Consider the following 11,116-nt stretch of genomic DNA (forward strand, 5'->3'; position numbering starts at 1 on the left):
ACGTGCTGTAGGCGTCGAAAAAGTTATGACGTTTGTCACCACTAGACCTGCCGGTCCCAACTATAGATAACAACCAAGGTGCGGGATTAGCAGTCCCGTATAGATCTATACACAAACTCACACTTTCCCTCCAGGAGACTCTGATTATAATATATAAGACTTAGAAACCTGTACCCAGATGGGTACGACCAAGTAGTAGCGCACAACCCTGTATAACTAGAAACAAAGAGAATACTAATGTTCTTTTGTACTTGAAAATGTATTAACTAAATTGTACTAGTAGTGTACAATAATTATAATTTAAATAACGACATGTTTACAAAAGGGGTTAAAGCTTTATTTAAATAAGTTTCATGTTCAATATGTATATATATATATATATATATATATATATATATATGTGTGTGTGTGTGTGTGTGTGTATATATATATATATATATATATATATATATATATAATTGAGATCAAACAGGCAGTCGGACAGATGGTTCCAACCGTAGTCCAGAACCAGAAAAAGAACAGGAGATAAGGTGGAAACACCAGTCCTAAGTCTATTGGATCTACATTATATATATATATATATATATATATATATATATATATATATATATATATACACATGTATTTTGGAAAATAAAAGTATAAAACCATTTAAGTTGTTTGAAAACACTTTTTAAAATAGTTTAAAACAAATGAAATAGCTTGAACTGTTTAAGACAAAATTTCCTTGTGTTTTTACTTGTATCCCCTCCCCCCCTTTTAAAACTTTGAAAAATAGTAAAAATATAGGGTATGAACTCACCTTATGTGAGTGATTCTATAGAAGGTTCGATATAGGATGTTATTTCCACAAGTTAAGTCTCGCAACAAAACCGATTCCTAAAAGCATTTCACATAATATATAGGTATACAATTAGTGAATATATAGAAAGTATGTTAAGGAAGTAGCCTAATTTGTAAGTTTCACTTACAAATAAGAGGGTTAGTAGTGAATTCGTGAGGCTGCAAGGTGTTTTCGGCCAACCCTTGGGTTTTCGGCCATATGAAGATCTTGGTTATGTTCTTCGTGTTCTTGGTCAAACCAAGAAGATTCAAGGGTTTTCGGCTGAGGATCACCAAAAAGGAAGGTGATATATTGATGAAATAAAGAACACTTGATGTTCTAAGCAAGATCCGAAGGAGATTCAAAGGATTTGGATGGTACTTGAGAGAGAAAAAGGGGTTTTTGGTTAGTGTTCTTGAGAGAATAGGTAGTGTTTTCAGATGGATGTATAAGAAGTGAGAGTACGTTTTCGTTCCATGCTATTTATAGCAAGAAGTGACGAGAAGTGACACATGCATGAGGGTGTGAGCCGAGGGGATAAGACCGATGGTTCTCGGCTGCGAACCGTTTGCGGTCCGAAGGAACTAGTTAGATGCAAGGGTTTTCATCCCTGACCCAAAACTCACTTTCGGTCTGAGGCAAGTGATTGCGAGACTTCTCAGTTTTCATAGGAAAGGCTTATTTGGATTTCAATGAAACTTTTACACTATCAACAATTATAATAACAATTTAATCAAATGGTTTCTAGTATCTTGACTACTGTTGACTTTTTGTTGACTTGAAATAACAGGTTGTCACATCATCCCGCCGTTAAAGAGAATTTCGTCCCGAAATTAGCTTTCTAAGCAGGACTTCAAGGATTATGCTCATCCGAATGGTAGAATGTCCACTCGTAGTCCTAGGCGACTTTGTCCTGAAGTTCATAGTAGGATTCATACCTGGTCCATCTGTCATTACCTCGTGTATACAAGTCGTATATAATTAATATTAATAAGACGGTCGAATGCGCGACTCTGCCCCAGGTCCACAACCAAACAAGGAATAAGAGATAAGGCCGAAACACACATTCTAAGTCTGTAGAATCTTAATTATATACTACTCTCGCGTATACAGTTAGTAGTGATAGGTTAACCGTATTCGTCCTTAGCCTCTGCCCTTGAACTTGACTTGTTGCATGAGTGGTGTTCACGAAAGGTCTGCTGGGATACATCAGAAAGGTTTCGGAGGGAAAAGTACTCCTCGCATGAGTACGTTGGGTTTTAAAATACGAGAGACGATTTTGAGGTCTATGATAGGTTTGTCGTTATGAGTGACGAGGTTTTCGTCAGTCGGTCAGTTAAGGCGAGGGGTATTCATAGTACATGAAACTTTTATGGTGAGGATCACGCCAATCCACGTCGAATGACGATGTTGGACTCCTTATAGAAACAAGTGTTAAGTCAATTTGAAAGAAACGTTTGTTCTAGCGATAGTGTATTCTGTGCGAACTCGATAGTGCATTATGTGTATACTTTATAGTGTTTTCAGGTTTCTCCTTGTTATTACCACTGCAACATATCGTACTGCAATAAGTGAGTACTAGCAGTAAAAGTGTTCCGATAATTAGTGATGATACTTCATATTATGATCCTTATCAGGTCCCTCTATGATCGCTTGGTGTATACAAGTCATGCATAATTATGATGAATAAGACAGTCAACTGAGTGACTCTGCCCTAGATCCACAACCAAACAAGGAACAGGAAATGGGGCAGAACCACTAACTTTATGCCTGCAAAATCTTAGTTATGCATAACTCTGATGTACACACTAAGCCATCATAGGTCACCTGTACGGGTCCTTAGTTCTTATATAAATGTTGTGATTTGTTCAGACGAGTGAGTAATTTAAAATTTTCTTTTTAATTGGAATACTAAGTTTTTAAACTTTTATTATTATCTAGAAAACGTACCGCTGTTCACAGTTGGCTTAGGGACAGTCTCTCCTATGGTGATCATCAGAATTCGCTCCTCCCCACCAGAGTTCTTCGTTATTGGGCAGTCCATCTTGTAGTGCCCCATCTCACCACACCCATAACAGACCTGGTTTCCTTCAACTCCAGGGACCTGGGAGATTGGTTGTGCCGACGCCCTGCAGAAATGGGTAGTGTGCCCCTTCTTGAGGCAATTCTTGAACTGCCTCTCCCGGTAGGCTCCGGTATGGTGGTAGTTACACTTACTACACTTCATAAGAGTTCCAGCATATCGACTAACAGGCGCTGGAGTGGCAGGTGTTGTGGTAGCTTGTACATTAACTATTTGTTGCTCCTGCGGGGATTCCTGTGTTGTTTGTCCCTTCCTCTTGTTCCCCGACTTTCGTTTATAGTCTCCTCCCTTTGTTGGCTCAGCAATGGGGGCCACCACGCCATGGCAGTCTCCATGGTCAATGAGTCGTTGGGCCAGGCGTTTGGCGCTATTGTAGGTAGTTGGGTTGGAAACCAGTACATTCCCTTAAATCTGGGGAAATAAACACCAGATGTACTCTTTATCTTTTTACTCTTCGGGGTATCCATCCTGGGGCACAGTGCTACCAGGTCACTAAACCTGTCAGTGTAGGCTACTATGTTTGAGCCTACCATGGTAAGGTTCCACAGCTCATGCTCCAGCTTTTGTATTTTTCCTCTTGGGCAATACTCTTTCTGTTGGATAAGATGTCTAAGTCCATAACTTATTTGGTACATACTTGAACCGACCCGGCATGGTCCATTTGGGTTGCACTTCACCCGAACTATTTATGGATAATTTTATGAGAGTTATACACATATGTTTATTAATATATTATAAGTTATAATATATTAATATGAAGTTATTTAATTAGTGTTAGTCTTAAATTAATTATGAATTAATTTAGAGATTAAAAGGAAGACTAATTAAATTGAGGGCTATTGTTTTATATGGTGTGGGCTAATACTCATTAGTTAATGGGCTAGGCTTATATGGAAGTCCATGGATGATCCATGGAGCTTTTAACCCATGGATCCTTGGGAAAGGAAAATTCATGGGTTATTAGGGTTTCACCCTAATCATGTACACTATATAAGCATGCTTATGTTGCATGAAATGGCCACTAGTGTGACTAGTGTAACTAAAAAGTATGTGTGTTTGTGTGTGACCGATTTTATAAGTGTGTATACACTCTCTCAAAGTTTTCCAAGAGTTTGTGGTGATTTGTGATTCCATTTGAGGCATTCACACTATTGGTGCTTGGCCCTCAAACTCCTTAGGAATCAAACTCATCATAAAAAGGTATGTAATCTCATCTAATTCTTTTATGTTTAAAAGTACCCCATGCCATGTTAGATAGGTTATGAACCTTGGAAAAATTATTATTTTGCATGTATTTAGACAAACATAGATCCAAGGTTTATTAGGGTTGCATGCACACTTAGGAAGTGTTAGATTGCTCAAAACCCAACAGTGGTATCAGAGCCTAGGCTTGTTTTCTTGAATACTTGATGCAAATTTTCGAGTTTTGGTGCTGGAATTGGTCTAGAATCATTACCTTAAACTGTTTTGATCTTATAAAACCTGTTTTTGATGTGGTAATGATGATGGTGGGCCAATTTCAAAGTTATAATCAAAATTTCAAGTTTATATGTGTTCATATGATTTTATAAATTGTTGATGTGGATGTTCATGTTCATATGAGTTTTGTTAGATCATAGGAATTATTTGCAAATTGTTTGTTAGTTAATTCTTGATCTTAATGTGTTTTAATGGAATTAATAATTTGTCCTCAAGTTATGGAATTCCAAAAGTTTTTATTTTAAATGTTTTTTTTAAGAAGTCATAAGTTACACTTTAGAAGAATTTTTTTCTAATAAATGCTTTTATGGACTTCATAACTTGTCCTCAAGTTATGGATTTCCAAGAGACTCTTCATTAAAAATATTAAACACTTAATTAAAACTCATAAGTTATGAATATCCAAAAGTTTATGAATTGTTCAAAACTTGCCCTCAAGTTTTGGAATTTGTAAAGTCTCACACAAACTTTAATTCCATACCCTAGAAGTTTTAAAAAGTTAAAATTCTACCCTTATACTATTATAAGATTAATGGTTAATTATTATATATATATATATATATGTATAAGAACAAGTCGTTTTACCGTTAGTAGGCCTCATTCACGAAGCCGGTCTATAACGTGGGTATAAGGTTGTTGCCTATAAAATGACAACTTAATGGGTGTCCATTTTCACCCACCGCTTGCTTGATCGGTGGAGGGTCGTTAGCCGAAGGGTAGGACAATGACTTTAAATTCTCACTAAAAGTATAATGATTATTATAAAGTAACTAAATATTTTTTTATTTAATTCCCAATCTTAGTTGCTTTAGGAAAAATGTGAATTTGGTGCTAGCCCATGGAATTCACACTTTGTACCTTACCAAGTCGTTGGTGGAGCGTGTGTGGTTAACCGGCACACTAACTTGCACTAGTAAGGATCACGAAGGGTGACTTAATATTTGTCATAGATCAATGGAGCGTGTGTGGTTAACCGGCACATTGATTAGGTGATAATATTAAGGGTACCAAGTGAATTGGTATGGTTATTCACACCTTGTTTTGTGATCCTCGGCATCCCAGTCACAAAATTTGAGAGGGCACACTCGAGATTGAAACATGCCATTGAAAAGTTCAATGAATCTCAAAAGATCTAGGAATTTCAAATCCAATTAAAACCTAATAAATTATTTCGTTTTTCATGGTGGAAATTGGTGAATCGTCATTCGCCTACCTTCAAATATTTTATAGCTTGGATTACGGCATCCCTCTTCCAAATTATAAAATATTGTGTTGGGTCCTAGCCTTAATATTTCATATTGGGTGTTATATTAAGGACTTTGAATCAACTAACTTGATTTTCTCCCATTATAGATGTCTGGTTCAGACAACTATGATCTTCCCAAATCTCTTGAAGATGGTGTCCCTCAACATCATGCTTCACTTCCTCCACCCCCTCCAATTATTCTCCCTCACCCCACAAGTTCTTGAAAAGTTTAAAGTCACTCAATCCCTATTGGCAAGCATAGTCTATGTGTGCTCACATCTTGGAGATAAATTCACATATTGACAAGTCGGGAGAGTTGGGTGTCAAAGTCTCGTGAAAGTTGGATGTTCAATCACTTTCTTAGTAACATAGTGAGTCTCTTTGGGACTACTATGAGGCAGACTATGACATGGCCCTTAATGATGTTATCTATTTGCTTGGTGTTGTGGAACCAGCAATGATTTGGAACACCAGTAAAGCAAATTTGATTAAAAGAACAACTTCCCAAGTCTACATGGACATTGACAATGGTAGCATTGGATATCTAGAAAAGGATTTCTCTTCCCAATGGAAAGGGATCGGCCATAGTCAACTCGGTTGACCAAATAGTAAAGAGAAAGGCTGAGTCTGAGATAGTCTCATGTGCCATTACCAAAGGGTCCATGTGTTTTGTTGCCAAAGGAAGGGGCATTGGTTGTGAAGCTGCCCTATTCACCTGAAAGGTCATAAGGTTGATCAAGTCAAGAGGTTTGACTCTACTTCGGGTAAAGTCCACTGTCTAACTCTATTAAGTTCCTATTTGGAGATTCTTATTACATAATGTGAATGGGTCACATGCTGATGTTTTTAAGAATCAAAGAAAAGATAGGAAGCTTAAAGTAAGTATATGTTGATTCTGATTGCAAAGGTGGGTTTCAATCGCATGGTTCGGCAATCAGAATTTTGAGTTGTTGCTTAAGAGTTATAATATATTGCTTATGAATAGATAACAACAAGGTTTTCATGTGGATTGTAAGGATAAGTTTTTCCCCGTATAGATAACAACAAGGTTTTCATTCGGTCAAAGAACGACGAGTAATAGGACAAGCAGCCTAATCGGAGTCACACCATCCTTCTAAAACTAGTTTACTATCAGAACTCAAGAGTATGCCACGTCCTGGAGTTCCTTTGAGATACTTAACCACACGAAGTGCCGCCTTCCAATGTTCTATACGGGGAGCTTGCATAAATTGGGAAAGTATATGAACCGAATAACCAAGATCAGGCCGTGTAACAGCTAAATAAATAAGTCTTCCCACCAACCGACGATAGACTTCTGGATCAGATAACAATGCTCCACCAGCAAGCCCAAGTTTGTGATTTTGTTCCATCGGGAATCCAGCGGGTTTGGCACCCATTACACCAGCTTCTTTTATGATATCAAGTGTGTACTTGCGTTGACAAAGAAATAGCCCTTTGGGGCTTCTTGCCACTTCAATTCCCAAGAAATACTTCAAAGCTCCAAGATCTTTCATGTGAAAACACTTATGAAGATATGTTTTGAAAGATATGATGGCATTAGAGTCATTGCCTAAAATAATTAAATCATCAACATAAACCAGGACATTAATTTGAATAGAGCCTCGTGTGTAGGTAAACAAAGAGTAATCTGAATATGATTGGCGGAAACCATAATCTTTAAGAGATCTAACAAGTTTAGCAAACCAGCAGCGCGGAGCTTGTTTGAGCCCATAAAGAGATTTGCGTAATCGACACACAAGATTAGGGTTAGAGCACCTGAATCCAGGTGGGAGTCGCATGTACACCTCTTCAGTCAAATCACCGTGTAAGAAAGCGTTATGGACATCCATTTGATGTAGCTCCAAGTTTTTGGCGGCTGCTACAGCAAGAAACACGCACACGGTGGTCATTTTAGCCACAAGTGCAAATGTCTCATTATAATCGATTCCTGCCTTTTGATGATTCCCAAACACCACCAGTCGTGATTTATACCTCTCAATTTCACCTGTAGAGAGATATTTGATTTTGTAGACCCATTGACTGCCAAGAGCTTTCTTTCCTGGGGGTAAAGTGGTCAAGATCCAAGTACCATTGTCTTGAAGTGCTCTTATTTCCTCTTGCATTGATTTTTGCCAAACATCAGATTTCATTGCTTCTTTAAAGGAACGGGGTTCATGACCAGCAACAATGGCGGCTAAAAAATGCTGATATTTGGGAGAAAATTTATCACAAGTGATGTAATGAGCTATAGGATAGGGATTACCTGAGGAAACTGATGAAGCCGAGTGTGAGTGAGACGGGACAGTACGCATATGAGAGATGAAGTCGCGAAGGAGAACCGATGGAAATTTTTCACGATGGCCCCTACCAAGTTGATCTTCGGTTGCAGCAGTAGAGGATTGTAGTGATGATGCATTGTGAGGGTGTTCTGGGATGGGCTGTCCAGGGGAAGATTGTTCCGAAGTGGGCTGTGACTCAACAGTGGGCTGTTCCGTAGTGGGCTGATCGGAAATTGGGTCCTCTGGTTCGAAATAATTAGGTAACTCATTTAGTGTAGGTGCGTTTGGTTGAGTTTGTAGATTAATGTCAACATAGGGGAAAATGTCTTCAAAAAATTTGACATCTCTTGAAACAAAGAATGTTTTGGTATCAAGATCGTATAGCTTCCACCCTTTATTACCAAATGTATATCCCACAAACATGCATTTACGACTTCGACTGGCAAATTTATCACCCTTAGCTTTTTGATTGTGTGCAAAGCAAAGACACCCAAATGTTTTGATTGTAGAATAGGACGGAGCGTTACCATATAAAATTTCAAAAGGAGTTTTATTATCCAATAGAGGAGACGGTGTACGATTGATCAAATGAGAAGCAGTGAGCACACATTCTCCCCAAAAAGTGACTGGCAAATGAGCTTGAAACATTAGGGCACGACCAACATTTAAAAGATGTTTGTGTTTTCTTTCAACAAGACCATTTTGTTGGGGGGTACCAACACATGAGGTTTGAAAAATAATCCCTTTAGTGGTAAAATAATCAAGTAAACAATTGAATTCAGTTCCATTGTCACTTTGAACAATATTAATCTTTTTAGAAAATTGTCTATCAATCATAGCAACAAAGGACATGAACGTTTGAAAAACTTCAATTTTATCAACCATAAGATAAATCCAAATAGCCCGAGAGTAATCATCTACTAAGGTTAAGAAATATCGCGCTCCACAACTAGAAGGGTATTTATAAGGACCCCACAAATCACAATGTATTTTCTCAAAATTCAACTAGTTTTATTATTACTTAAAGAAAATTTATCTCTAGAATGTTTAGCCTGAAAGCACACTTCACAGGCTTTATTCAAACTACCCCTTATATCACTAGTAGGAAGGAGGGATTTCACCACTTTTTCTGAAGGATGACCCATTCGTTTGTGCCACAATTCCAATATTGATGAAGCTCCATTGACCGCAACACGATGAATAGATTCTCCTTTCCCAAAGTAGTACAATCCGTCCCGTCTAACACCCGCTCCAATCAGCTTCCTCGACCGGTCCTGTATAGCACACATATGAGAATCAAATTGAGTAATACATCTCATATCATCATTTAATTGTGACACCGAAATCAAGTTACAATTCAAACGAGGAACTAAGAGTACACTTTTGAGTGTGATTTTGTCAGACAAATTGACACTACCCTCACGGGTAGCTTTGACTTTCATTCCATTAGGCAATTCGACAAGAGTTTTTGGAACCTGTCGTATATTATGTAACCAAGTAACATCACCCGTGACATGATGGGTTGCCCCAGAATCAATAATCCAAAGTCGTTTTTGAAACATACCGTTCAATTTTTCTTCAGGAATTTTAGAAGTACTCATTAAACCTGTTAGAGCCTTCCACTATTCAGCAGTGAACAGTAAAGGTGTTCCTGTTGAATGCGCCTGGCCTGACCCAATATTCTGAGTAGGCCTAAGTTGTTGTCCAGTAGAGATGGAGTGGGCCCGATGAGAACCCCTTCCACGTCCGCCTAAACGACCACCACATCTACTCCCTCCATCATTTTTACTTCTGTCCTCCCACCACTCTGGATATCCAACCAATTCGAAACAGGAACTCGAATCATGACCAGATCTCTTGCAATGGGAGCAATGCAAGGATGATTTGTCCACTTTCTCTGCACGACCTCCTCTTCCTTTGTTTGATGTTGCTCGAACGCTAAACCCTAGCATATCCGTGGGTTTATCTTCTACCACTACATGAGAAGTCCTCACCCTCTCATCTTGAATCACAAGTTGATAGGCCTTATCAAGAGATGGAAGTGGATCCTGTGACAAGATACTAGTGCGCAAAGTGGAGAAAAGGTCAGTGTTCAAACCCATAAGAAACTTGTGAAGCATATCAATTTCTCTTCTTTCTTCATGTTTAGATCTGGCTGTACATTCTTTACAACAGGAGCAGTCAATACGAGGTTCATGTTTATGCAATTCTTCCCACAATCCAGTCAATTTTCCGAAATACTTAGAAACTGGCATATTTTTGCCCTATTCACACTTGGCGATCAATGACTTCAGCTGTTGAATTCTTGGTCCATTGACCACAACATATCGCGATTTCAAAGTCTCCCACAATTTCTTTGCATCACGATGTTTGGACAAGGAACACTTAACCTCAGGATCAATTGTGTTCATAATCCATGATACTAACATCGCATTAATCGTATTTCAATCAGCTTCTGTAACAGGTGGCACCCTTTCAGTAATCGTCCCATCAAGAAACCCGAACTTTCTTCGTGCTTCCAAGGGCATCTGGATGTCACCAGCCCAGTCATCGTAATTGTCTCCTCGGAGCCTAGTCGGTGTGATAAAATCCCCTGGTCGATCTTAGGGACCAAGGTAAAACGGCGAGTTGGCTTCGATTTTCTGAGAAGCATTCGCTCCAGAGGATTCTTCTCCCGATTTGGTTATATTTCAAAACCACGCTCTGATACCATGAAATAATTGACACGGGTGAAGATTGAAGACTCAAAATCTGATCTCTTTATTAAACGTTATATATGTATATATACACATCTGTGAGTCCTTATCAGAAACCAAAGCAAACTAATAGGATAAGACTAATCTAAACATTCAAAATACATTTATCTATTAGATAACACCCAATTCTAGATAACTCCAATTCGGGATAACTCCAACATTTTATTATAGTTGTTCTTTACTTTTGTGCCAACTCAATATGCATATTATGTGAAGATGTGTATATAACAATAGTTTTGTGTTCATGTGGATCTATGTTTCAGCTATATTATCTCTTGATATAACTAGCAGTATTTTTTTTTATCTCTTATTATTTGTTGCTTTTACAAAACAACACAAGTCAATATGGCTATCATTAACATAAAAATGTTAGGTCTTATAGACATTTTATCCACTTATTAGTTTTTCTTTGACGAGATCAAATTTTAAATATTATGGCACCAAAATATA

The sequence above is a fragment of the Lactuca serriola genome, chromosome 4, assembly GCF_051521515.1.
Source record: "Lactuca serriola cultivar US96UC23 chromosome 4, Lser_US96UC23_V15, whole genome shotgun sequence".
Lineage (NCBI taxonomy): Eukaryota > Viridiplantae > Streptophyta > Magnoliopsida > Asterales > Asteraceae > Lactuca > Lactuca serriola.